This window comes from Chenopodium quinoa, unplaced genomic scaffold (assembly GCF_001683475.1).
Source record: "Chenopodium quinoa cultivar QQ74 unplaced genomic scaffold, ASM168347v1, whole genome shotgun sequence".
NCBI lineage: Eukaryota > Viridiplantae > Streptophyta > Magnoliopsida > Caryophyllales > Amaranthaceae > Chenopodium > Chenopodium quinoa.
In genome coordinates this window covers 4731008-4744693 of record NW_018743389.1, presented here as the reverse complement: position 1 = coordinate 4744693, position 13686 = coordinate 4731008, and positions in this window count along the sequence as shown.

Below are 13686 nucleotides of genomic sequence, written 5' to 3'. Positions count from 1 at the left end.
GGAAATGCCTACATCTATAAAGCAAGACTGGCTGCAAAAGGGTTCAGACAAATTCATGGCATAGACTATGATGAAACCTATTCCCCAATACCAATGCTTAAGTCTATTCGGATTCTTCTAGCGATTACTGCATTTTTCAATTACGAAATCTAGCAGATGGATGTTAAAACCGCCTTCTTGAATGGGTTCTTGATGGAGGATGTGTATATGACACAACCTGAAGGTTTTGAAGATCCAGAAAATCCTGGAAAGGTATGTGTTTGGGGTAAAAAATACCCCAGACACGTGGCCCAATGGCCTAGTGACACGTGGCACCCATCCATTGGTCAGCAGGGCTCCAATCCCCTGCTGACATGTGTCCAATGAACCCTAAATGGGGAACCAAGTCTCCCCACTATAAATAGTGGAAGGACCCTCATTAATGGGGCATTCAAAAAATATATACACCAATCTCGAGCAATATTAATTGCAAAATTCTCCCATTACATGAGAAGTAATTTCACTATTAACGCACACTTTTCCTCCTTTACGTTACTGACTTGATCGTCGGAGGCGGAGCTCCAACCAACTGGAGACTTCGTGGTTTTGCAGGTACAAGCGGTGAAGGGCATTCTTGGAATTGTAACTCTCCCGTAGGACACATCAGAAAACCCCGAAACATTTGGCGCCGTCTGTGGGGAGAGTACTTCTGAGATGACTTCTAGCCCTGTACCACCGGATCAGGACAAGCGGCCGTTGGTCGAGCCTGAGGTCCAGACGGACCATGAAAGTGGTGACGACTATGAAGTCAACAACTATGTGGCCCCAGACGGGTCCTTCAGAACAAAACACACCCGTTCCAGAGATAAGAAGGAACGGGATAACCAAGCTGCTCTAGGCAACCTAGCCAGCAACCCGGTTGAAGCTGCCCAGGCGGCAGAAGGCTCTGCTCCCGTCACCAGGAACGAACTCATGACCTTCATGAATAGTTTCAAGGGCGAGATTAAGAACCTTATTCGGTCAGCTACTCCCAAAAAGAGTCAGCCGGCCAAGAAGCCTTCCTCTGGGAAGAAGATGATCAAAGACCGGGTCCCTACCCCTCACCCAAAGCCAAAGGAGGGGGAGGGCCTCAAGTTCGATCCAAACAGACTTCGCTTCCCTTAGGCGGAACTCAGAAAACCCATCCGACACTTACAGCCAAATGGTTCCAAGAAGACTTTCACTGATGCCCGGACGTTCCTCCAGGAAAAGAGAAGTCAAGCGTCTGCGTCGGTCTCTACGTCGATCTTCCCAGACAGTTTTCGTGACACCTCTAACAGGCATACGGGAACAAGCCTAGGGAGTCAGACGGGTGAGCCCTCCGCCCGGTCTGGACCCAAAGTGATCCAGCCTGGTCTATTTGGTTCGCCAAACGGACTGGGTGGATCCCCTTTCACCCAACCGGGTCTCTTTGGTGGGCATGTGCAGCAGTCGTACCAGCCCATGGACTAGCAGCTGCGCCTGCTAAATTTGGGAGAACAACCAACAACGTTCTCCCCCGAGATAACCCAGGCGGCACAGCCGGCTAAGGTTAAGAACGTGTTGGTAGGGACCTATGATGGTACCTCCAACCCAGAAGACCACCTAATGGCCTACTCTAACCTCATGTACCTACAGGGGTTGGACGATGTTTTCTGGTGCCGATGCTTCCCGGCTACCCTGAAGGGCATTGCCCAACGGTGGTTTGGTAATCTACCAGCCGGCTGCATCAACAACTTCAGAACTTTGGCGTACTTATTTACGTCAAATTTTTCAATGAATATCCCTGCCAAAAAGACTAGTCTTGACCTAGGGGCAATACAGCAGGGTGACAGAGAAGGGCTCCGGTCTTATGTCAGACGGTTCAATCTGATGAAAATTCAGATTCAAGGAATGTCTGACGAAGTTGCTTACACAGACTTCTTTAAGGGTCTGAAGGATGGGTTGACCTTTAAGTTCGACCTCGTCCGGAAAAGGGTAGCCACCCTTCAAGAGGCGTTAATGGAAGCTGAAGCCTATATACAGGCGACGGAGCTTTGCGCTGTAAAGCAGCCGTCGGATTCCAAAAAATTCGACAGAAAAGATAGCCGGCAATAGCAACAGCCGGCGAAAAAGGAAGAAAAGAAGAGAAAAGAGGTCTGGGCGGCAGACCGACCCAGCCGGCTCAGAAGTTCAGACGGAAATCTAAACCATACGTTCCCAAGTACGAGTTCACGAAGGACTGCTCCTCCATCCTCATGGAGATCAAAGACCGGATGTCTCTCGAGAAACCGGCTGCGATGAAAAGTCCTGTAACCAACCGGGACAAGAGCAAATACTGCCAGTACCATGAGGATGTCAGCCACGACACTAATGGTTGCTATAGCCTCAGGCAGCTATTAGACCGTCTGGCTGATGAGGGGGCTCTGAAGTCCTATATGCCTAAAGCCAAGACAAAGAAGGGGCAGACGGCAAAACCTGTGCTTACCAACTCTGAGACGGATGAAGAAACTATCTTCACCATAGCAGGCGGTTTTGCCGGAGGGGGCCCCACTATTAGGGGCACCAAAGATAACATCAGGAAGCTGGTCAACTCAGTGGATGAGGGCCAGGCGTCGAAAGACACCTTTCTTGAGGTCCTTATTTCTGAAAAGGACCGAGGCAAGGTCAGGCGGCCTCACGATGATCCCATAGTCATCGAATGTAAAGTTGCCAATTAGAGGGTTGGTCGGATCCTAATAGATACCGGGAGCTCGTCTGACCTGATCAGCTATCAGTGCTTGACCAAGCTCAAGTACAAATCCAGTAACATGCACCAGGCGCCTCACCCACTAGTTGGTTTTGGGGGAGGAGTAGTGCATCCGGTAGGAAGCATAGATCTTCCCATCCGACCAGGTGAAAAGGGGGAACGACGCCACATGGTGGTGAAATTTTTAGTTGTAGAGGAACTGGCCGCCTACAACATGATCTTTGGCCGTCCGACCCTCAACGAATCCAAGGCTGTCATCGTCCCCTCGCTCATGCTCGTCAAATTTGAAAAGGATGATGGTACAGTCGGTTCCCTGAAAGGGAACCAGAGGACAGCTAGGGAGTGCTATCTCTCTGACATCAAACCGACTATGGGGGCAACCGGTGACGGTAAGCCCATAGACGTTGATGACTGCGATACAGCAGTCTCGGCTCCAAGGGCAGCCGGTAAGAAAAGAAAGGCGGACCTAATGGAACCCGTCAAACAAGAAAAATAGCAATCACTAGCCGGGGAAAGGTCAGATGACCAACGACCTCAGCCGGCTGGTGACTGCCTTGATGTCGTCCTAGACGACAGCCGCCCTGACAGAACCATCAAGATTAGGACGGTTGCTTTTGAACGGTTGGGAGCAGACCTGCTTGAACTTCTAAAGGATTTAAAGACATCTTTGCCTTTGAAGTGGAAGAGATGCCAGGCGTCAGCCCGGATCTAGCCGTCCATAAGCTCGTCGTGGACCCTAAAAAGAAGCCGGTCAGGCAGAAAAAGAGGGATCACAGTGAAGAAAGATCTCAGGCGGCAGCGGCTGAGGTCAAAAAGCTGTTAGATGCTGGGTTCATCCGGCAATGCTACTACCCGGATTGGGTAGCAAACGTTGTCCTTGTGAAAAAGCCGAATGGTACTTAGCGGATGTGTGTAGACTACACAGATCTGAACAGAGCATGTCCCAAGGACAGTTACCCGCTTCCAAAGATCGACAGTCTGGTCGACTTGACAACCGGTCATGCTTTGATGAGTTTCATGGATGCCTATTTAGATTTCCATCAGATACCCCTGTGGAAAAAGGATCAAGAAAAGACGGCCTTCGTCACTGATCAGGGGTTATTTTGTTACAAGGTGATGCCGTTTGGGTTAAATAATGCACCGGCTACATTCCAGCGCATGATAAACACAGTTTTCATTAACCAGATTGGCAGGAATGTAGAGGTATACATTGATGACATGATAGTCAAATCCAAGCTACAGACGGATCACCTACTGGACCTCCGAGAAACATTCACCACACTCAGGCGGCACCGGGTCATGCTTAACCCAAAGAAGTGTGTGTTTGGTGTTGAGTCTAGGAAGTTCCTCGGATTTTTTATCGACCAAATGGGCATAGAGGCTAATCCGGAAAAAGTACAGGCGGTCATCGACATGCGGTCTCCCCGCACTGTAAAAGAAGTCCAGAAATTGACCGGTTGCCTGGCGGCGCTGGGGAGGTTCCTCAGCCGGTCAGGCGACAAGTGCCTCTATTTCTTCCAGGCCATCCGGAAGAGGTCCAGATTTGAGAGGGGAGAAGAGGCGGAAGTGGCATTCTAGAGGCTAAAGCAACACTTGCACTCTTTGCCAAGGCTAGTGAGCCCCCTACCCCAGGAGGTTCTCTACATGTACCTAGCCGTCTCTGCTCATTCCCTCAGTGCCTTCCTCCTTGTTGAGAAAGACGGAAACCAGCTCCCGGTGTATTTCATCAGCCATGTTCTTAAAAATGCTGAGCTCCGGTACCCTATGATCGAAAAATTTGGGTTGGCCCTGTTCGTAGCAGTCAAGCGGTTGAAGCCTTACTTTTTGGCTCACCCGGTGGTTGTATATACAGACCAACCGCTCAAACGCCCAATGACCACCATTGAGTCATCCGGCAGAATGATCAAGTGGGCTGTTGAAATACAAAGCCTTGAGATAACTTTTGAACCTAGGCGGGCAGTGAAAGGTCAGGCGTTTGCCGACTTCATTGTCGAGATGACTAAACCGGTGCAACCGGAAAATCCTGATCAGGTTTGGAAGTTATTTGTAGATGGTAGTTCTACAGTGAACGGCTGTGGTGCAGGCGTTATATGCCATTCTCCGGAAGGGGATAAGTTTGAATATGCACTACGGTTCAAATTCCAAGCCTCAAATAATGAGGCAGAGTATGAAGCCCTGCTAGCCGGTATACGCATGTGTAAGGCGGCAGGGGCAAGAAAAGTTAGCGCCTGCTCAGACTCTCAGTTGATCGTTAGCCAGTACCATGGTGACTACGAGGCCACCCATCCGGCTATGATCAAATATTTGCAGGCAGTCAGAGAAGAGGCCGCGTCACTTGACGAATTTCATCTAAGTCAGGTGCCCCGGTCCGAGAATAATCAGGCGGATGCCCTTTCCAAATTGGCATCATCCGCCTCCTGTGATGCACCTAGGACAGTCTTTTGGGAAGTCATTGAGAAAAGAAGCATTGATCATGACCCCATTGGGATTCTAGACCGAAGTGCCACCTGGATGGACCCCATCCGGGCTTACTTGACAGACAATACTCTGCCGGATGTCCCTTCTAAAGCAGTAGCACTCAAGAAGCGTGCTCTGAGTTTTGTTATGCACCAAGGGGAGCTCCTCCGGAAGGGGTACCTACAGCCGTTCCTGAAGTGTGTAAACCCGGAAAGGGAAGAGAAGTCCTAGAGGACCTGCACGCGGGTTTTTGTGCCTCACACATAGGCGGCAGGTCCCTAGCTAGAAGAACCAGACGGCAAGGGTACTTTTGGCCCACTCTTGAGGCAGATGCCATGGATTTGGTGAAACGGTGTGACAAATGCCAAAAGTTTGCCCGGTTGATACATCGACCAGCAACTGACCTGACAACCATCCACAGCCCGGTTCCGTTCGCAAAATGGGGCATGGAAATTCTGGGTCCTTATGCACCTGCATCAGGCGGTCGCCGCTACATTTTGGTGGCAGTGGACTACTTCACCAAATGGGTTGAAGCAGAGGCGGTTAAAGGCATAAAAACAAAGGATGTGATCTCCTTCATCTGGAGAAACGTCATCACCCAGTTTGGGGTTCCAATGTCCTCAAGAGCTTGTTGGGGGACCAAGGAATCTCCCATTGTTTTGCATCCGTTGGCCGGCCTCAGGCAAACGGGCAAGTTGAGGCTTTTAACAAGCTGATCTCAGACGGAATAAAGAAGAAGGTAGCAAGAGCCGGTGGACTATGGGCAGAGGAATTACCTCATGTCCTTTGGGCCATCAGGACAACCGAAAAAGGGGCGACCGGTGAAACCCCATTATGACATACGGCACCGAGGCAGTACTCCCCATTGAGCATTATGAGCCAACCCTCCGCATCATGCTGTATGATGAGGAGGCCAACTGGGAAGCCATGCGGCTTGCACGGGATGCTCTCCCAGAGCGAAGGGGCAACACAGCCTTGCGTCATGAGATTTACCATCTGAGAATGACAAGCCTACAACAAGCGGGTTCACAAACGGCCCTTGAAAGTAGGAGATTTTGTGCTTCGCAAAATGGAAGCAACCGGTAGGGACAATGAACAAGGCAAATTAACCCTAAATTGGGAAGGACCCTACCGGATCTTTGAAGAAGTACGATACGGCACATACCGCCTGGAAACCCCAGACGGTAGAAAGCTGTCTAGAACGTGGAATGTAGACAATCTCAAAATACTACTTCTAGAAATTGTATAGCTTTTGTAAACTTCTGCATGATTAATGAGAAAATTTTACTACATACTATGCTTACATACGCCATGTCTTATGCTTATCACAAGCGGCTCTTCTTATAAAATTTCCATGTGCCATGTCTTGTGCTCAACACAAGCAGCCCTGAGAACTAACGAATCATCCGGTGCACCCATACGGGTGAATTCATCGAAGAGAACATCTCCCATTTGGGTGGAAAATTGTTCTAGTGATCAAACTTCAGGCGGCCCTACCCGCCTGAATGATCCATTGCACCAAGGAAACGCATGCTAGCATTCCCAAACATGCAGCCGGCTCACTTTTTGGGAAAAGTACCACCAAAGGCTGGTCTCAAAACAGTCAGCCGGTACCCAATGTCGCCGCCTGATTCACTAAGAGAAGGCAGGCCTCAAAAATTTGGTTTAGGCCATAACCTATGAAAGGGTGTTCTTGCAAAAGCCCAACCGGCAAATGGACACCCTAAACCTACGAAAAGGCCTTTACAAAAATACCAGCCGACAAATCAGTAGAAACCGGCTGGCATTCATTCTAATGTTAGCACTTAGCTAAATTATTAATATTTGTACTATGGCATATGGATAACCGCCTGGCACCATGTCGCTTCTGCCAGCCCCCTATCCAGGGGCAATTACCCTAACCCCACCCAGTCTGGTTGGGGTTCATGCGGAAATATACTTGCAAAGAGTAAACAAAATTTTTAATTTTTTGCAAAAAAATTAATACAGAAGAAATTCATTCAAAAGCCAGCTCAGCCGGTGGAAATGTTTACAAATAAAACGGCACAGCCGGAGAAAATGTATATCAATATTCAAAATAAAAAACAACAGCAGAATAAGCCAACCCTTCCAGCGCTATTACAAAATAATGCACGGCACGCAGGCCGGGAGGTCGTTGCTATTCTAGCTGCACAGTCACCCGGTCAGCCTGAGCCTGATTCCCATCCGGATGAGATGGGTCGGTGGTGGGAACAGAGCAGGGAACAACTTCATCCTCGACTGCCTCCTCGTGGTCAGCCGCTTCCTCCTGCATCCGCTTGAACTCCGCCTCAACCCACTGTTCATAGGGTTCAGGCCCCGGCTTGCCCTCCTCCTCAGCCAGAATGGCAAGATCTGCGTATTTGTAGGCGAGCTCCTAGACGTTGTAGTTTGTACCCGGATGGATAATGAAGAACGCCCTCTTCATCCGGTTTTTGCAGTCCTGCTCATTCTCCTCAATGAGCCGGCTCTGTTCAGCTTCAAGGTTGCCTGGAAGTTGCCCTGTGCAGCAGCCACCTCTTTGACCAGGCAGTCATTTTCTTTTTGCAGGCGGGCGCTGGTTTTCTCCGCCTGGTCCAGCTGTTTGAGGGGCTCTTCATGCTTCTTGAGCTCATCTTCGGCATTGTCCAGGGCTACCTTGAGGTTGTCCGCCTTGGTCTTGGACTCATTGAGGGCTTTTTAGAGGGTCTTGACCTGATCCGCCTGTCGCATGATTATAGATTTAGTTTCTAAGTCATGCACAATCATTGAATATTCAGCAACGTTATGTGCGTCATCCGCAGAACGTTTGTCTCTCTTTACCTCCTCTTGTTTGCGGATGTAGGCCTTCTTGAGCCCCTCCACTCGCAGCAGTGCCTGCAGCAACGCAACCGGTGTTAGTAGAAAAATCGGGTGCGCATAATACAAATAAAATGCCAGGTGGGCACTTGTCAACTTACATCAGCCAGCTCGACCATTACACGGTCGTCATTGAAGGTGTTGATTCCAGGAATCGCCTCCTTCTCGTCCCGAGGGACGACTTTCAGCATGGCCCGGGCATGCTGAGTAGCATCCGGCCAGCGAGGGGAATTATCTGCACCAGAAACAGACGGTGAGAAAGCTGCATATGCTCCGCCTATGGACAGCCCGCTGATCGGAGAATCTCCCGGCTGAGACTGAGAATATGACTTAACCCGCATAGGTAGGTCAAGCAGCGTGAGCTTGAAAGGGTTTGTACCTTGTTGAAAGCCTCTCTGGCCTCCGGCAGAAGATGGACCGGTTGTGGTCCTTATTGGTGTGACCTCTTTCGAGGTCGTTTCAGCATTAGACCCGCCTGGGGTCTTTATTGTTTTACCGCCGGTAGTAGCCCGGGCGGTTAAAGTAGTTTCTGCACTTTATGTGCAGGCTCCTCAACAGTCGGCCTTGGCCGGATCTGTTTTTGCAGGGAGCGAGGAGTTTGCTCCCATCCTGAATGAAGTCACAAACGGTCAGGTGAAGAAATAACCAAAACAGAAGCACAACAAGAAGGAGTCAGGCGGTCTAACCTTTTTAGCCGCCTGAGCGGCAAGTTTCTTCTCTAGATTCTCCTTCCGGATGTCTGAGCTTTTTTAGCAGGTGTTTTGGCGGTGGGCAACATGTTCTTTGCTTCTTCTGCAAAACACAAATCAAATACATCCGGTCAAGATCAGAACAATATCATAAGCATTGCAATCAAAAGAAAATTGTTAGCCGGCATAAAATAAACCGGCTAAGGCTCTTAACCTACGTCTTTCGAACATGCTGCTAAGCCCGCAGGCGGACAAGAAGCACTCGTCCTTAAAGAATTCATGTTTGGGCACCCAGTTTTTGGGCACCCTTATTATCTCTCCGATTGATAGAGTGGAGGAGACTAGCTCAAAGAATCCAGAGTCCAGTATAGCCTCTCTATCGTTCTCCGGTACTGGGGCAACCGGCATTTCTGCCCTAAAAGTTCTGGTTTCCGGTTGTAGATCTAGAACTCCCTATTCTCCTCTTCAGTCGGAGCTTTAACCAGATAAAACTAGTTCTTCCAGTCCGACCATTTAGACGGCTTATCCAGCGTCATCAAGTATTGGGGATAAGTCGTCAAAGTGTACCAGGTTCTCCAGCCGCCTAGGCTTCTACTCAAATAGTGCATATGGGCAAACGCCTCCCAGCCGGGGTTGAGATCCTGCATCTCGCAGGCGGCGATATACCCGAGTATGTTCACCCAGGAATTAGAGGTGAGTTGCCAGACGCCTAGGCCATATCCCCTAAGTATGGCCTTTATTGTGTTGTGCAGAGGGAAGCGGAGCCCGGCCAGGAAGGCCGCCTCATAGCACCCAAACCAGCTATCTGCATTGGGTTGGTCGTCCTCCCATACAATTGTTCCAAACTCCGCCGGTATTGACAGCTTATAACCCCCTCCTACCGGCCGCTTGGTGACAAAGTTCGTCAGGGAGGACGGCATAAGGGCCCTGTCCTTAGTAGACACGGCAATCATGAGAGGGTCGTTTCTACTTTGCCAAGTAGGCCTCTCCGCCTCCTCGCTATCTTCAGACGAGGTCAGGTAGCTAGTGCTTCTACTTTCAATACGACCGGCATTAGAGCCGGATGGGGATTTGGGATCCTCGTTGACGGATCCTGGTAACTCAGCCTCCTGAGCAGGGGAAGTCCCCTCGTTGTAGGAGCCTAAAATGCTATCGCTTGGGGTGTCGGGGATGCCCCAGGGTGAGTCTCTAGCCACCTCGTCCGGGGCTCGTCTCTCAGGCGACAACTCGTCTGAGATCCCGCCTCTATAATTGGGGTCCATAGCTGTTCCCCTAATCCTGGCCATCGTGTCCTGCACAGACACAGAGTCGGTCGATATAGGCGTTGAAAAGGGGAAATTCCAAAGATCAGAGGCGGCAGATCCAGTTCTAGATTCAGCCGTACTAATTGACCGGCTGAGTTCACAACTATGTTCCGGGTATGGGTATAAAGGTTCCATCTACTTATGGGAATAATAAATAAAAGCACAAGTAAAAGACGCAAATGGAAATTCATGGAAAAGCTAGAAGGAATAGAGACGGTACCTAAAGAAAGGGAGAATTTGTTGAAACCTCAAGAAATTTCTTGGGGATGCTTGCGAAAACACAGACGGTCTGAAAACCGGCTGAGTTCCCTTGAGTACCCTCACGAAAATCCTTTGCTAGCTCGCAACAATGCAGGCGGTCTGAAAACCGGCTGCTCTCTACTATCAAATTTTGCGTCTGCTCTCAACTCTTAAATGCCGGTTGCTCTCAAATTCAAGAAATTTCGCGAAGTTTGTAAATGAGAGCTCGAGGGCGCCTTCTCCTATTTATAGGATTTGTCCCAGAAGGCGAAGAGTCACGACCCTTCCCCTTCTGCTTTTCCCTCCTCTTCCTTCAGTTAGAATCTAAAGAGATTTCAAAAAAAAAAAAAAAAAAAAAAAACCGTCAACACCTGTGAGGGGAAAATGTTTGGGGTATAAAATACCCCAGACACGTGGCCCAATGGCACAGTGACACGTGGCACCAAGCCATTGGTCAGCAAGACTCCAATACCCTGCTGACACGTGTCCAATGAACCCTAAATGGGGAACCAAGTCTCCCCACTATAAATAGTGGAAGGACCCTCATTAATGGGGCATTCAGAAAATATGTACACCAATCTCAAGCAATATTAATTGCAGAATTCTCCCATTACGTGAGAATTAATTTCACTATTAACGCACACTTTTCCTCCTGTACGTTACTGACTTGATCGTCGGAGGCGGAGCTCCAACGAACCGGAGACTTCGTGGTTTTGCAGGTACAAGCGGTGAAGGGCATTCTTGGAATTGTAACTCTCCCGTAGGACACATCAGAAAACCCCAAAACAGTATGCAAGCTTCAGAAATCCATTTATGGATTGAAGCAAGCATCAAGGAGTTGGAACATTGGTTACGATGAGGCGATCAAACAGTTTGGTTTCCTTAAGAGCGAAGAAGAACCTTGTGTATACAAGAAGTCTAGTGGGAGCAGCCTAGTTTTCTTAGTCTTTTATGTAGATGACATACTGCTCATGAGGAACGATATATCAATGCTTGAGTCAGTCAAGGAATGGTTAAAGAGTTGTTTCTCCATGAAAGACTTGGGTGATGCTAATTACATTTTGTGAATCAAGATCCATTGAGATAGGTCTCGAAGGATGATTTGACTCAGTCAAGAGACTTATATTGATAAGATCCTTGACAGGTTTGACATAAAAGACTCCAAGAGAGGATTTCTTCCCATGTCTCATGGTATTACGCTTAGTAAAACTCAGTGCCCTCAAAAGCCATAAGAGTTGAAGCGTATGGCTAGTGTACCTTATGCTTCTGCAATAGGGTCCATTATGTATGCCATGATATGTACAAGGACGGATGTTGCATATGCTTTAAGCATGTGTAGAAGATTTCAGGAAAATCCAGGTGAAGCACACTGGACAACTGCCAAGAACATCCTTAAGTACTTGAGAAGGACTAAAGGAATGTTTCTAGTATATAGTGGCGAAAATGAGTTGGTTGTCAAGGGCTATACGGATACGAGTTTCCAAACAGATAGAGATGATTTTAAATCCCAGTCTAGGTACATTTTCTGTCTAAATGGAGGAGCAATGAGCTGGAAGAGTTCGAAGCAAAGCACTATCGCAGACTCTACGACAAAATCTGAGTATTTGGCTGCGGTAGAAGCAGCTAAGGAAGCAGTTTGGATTAAGTTTCTTACAGAGCTAGACATTGTACCTAGTGCTCAAGAAGGAATCGAGTTGTTATGTGACAACAATGGCGCCATTGCTCAATCAAAGGAGCCAAAGTCACATTTCAAATCCAAACATGTTAAGAGGAAGTATCAGCTCATTTGAGAGATCGTTGGCAGGCGAGATGTTAAGATGAGCAAAGTTCATACGGATGAAAATATCGCTTATCCGCTTACTAAACTCCTTCCACGGCTTAAGCATGAGGCTCATACTAGGGCAACTGGATTGTAGCAAGTGATGCAATTTAAGTTGTATTTGTTTTGAGAAAACTTATTACATATGTAATACATTTACTTGCAGAATTATGTTTAATCATAAATTTATTATTTCTCTTATTTAATTATGTTTTCTGATGTTATGAATTGAGGGTTCATGAAATCGAAGATATGGTGAATGAAACCCCTCAGGTGAACTAAAATTCAATAAATTATTTAAGTTCCTAGTTCGAAATCATCAAATTGGACATAAATTATTTCAATTAATGAACTAGCATGTAAGATTGATTGGATAGCGCAGTTTCATGGGCTATAGGGGCATAGAGATGCTCGGTCAATCACATGGATATGCATGAATGATGCATGATCGAAGTATTGACCTACTTTGAAGTTCAAGCATAGAGATTTCGGATATATTAGTGGATTCCTTTGACATGAGTGGAACATTGATTTCATTCAATGATTGATTTAACTGTGGTACATCCAAACGTCATTTCGTAAAAGGGGACTTTAAAAGGTATTTCCTGGTTACTTCAAAAGTTGAGTGGGAGCTTTGGTTGCCACAAGATTGGATTGAGTCTACCTATTTAATTAGTAATGTGATATGACCCCTTGAAGAGGGAGAATTCAGAAAATGCATAGCCGTGCTCAAATGGATTACATAGTAATCATTTGTATTGTAATTCTAACTCAGTTTTCAAGAAAAGATTTGTAGATTAATATGATCACGACATGAGATGAAAATCATATTATCAAATCGACACATATTGACTTAAGGAATTTGAATATTGCACACTTGTCTCAGACAAGTGGGAGATTGAAGGATTTATGACTTCGTCAAGTGCAATTACTAGATATATCAAGGATCACTATTATGGAGATAATTAGTTCATTCTTTTGGGTCGTCATTGTCTGTCACTAGATATGATAAATGATCTTTGGGCTAGTTAAATAGTCCAAAACCCAATAGAATGGATCCTATGAGGTCACACACAAGGGTATTGAATTGAACAATTATGAAGCCCATTAATGGGCCTCATGAGGTAATGACAAGCCATGTGAGTAGTAAGGCTAGAGTAGATTGGATTGGATTAGGACTTTGGGCTTCACATGGACTCTAGTTATGTATGAGATATATAAATAGAGTCCTTAACTAGGTTTTGATGACAAGTCATAATTTACCCATACAGTGAATTGTGAAGCAAGAAACTAAACTCCCTAACCCTAATCTCTCTCTCTCTTACGCACGCCCTTCTCTATCTCCTCTTCCCTGTCCGTACGGTACGGACGCCGGCTAAGGTGGTGCTCGGTGGTGGTGTGGTAGTTCGTGGCTTGTTCGTTCCTCTCCTCTCCGTAGAAGGTTGATTGAAAGGCTTCAATCATAACTAACTAGCATTAGTGGAGGTTCAATTCTTGCCCGTGGACCAAGTAGAGTAATCACATTTGGGGTTCTAGTTCTCCTTATTGTTCTTGCTCGATCACTCGTGGAATCACGCTTCAAAAGTATAATTATGT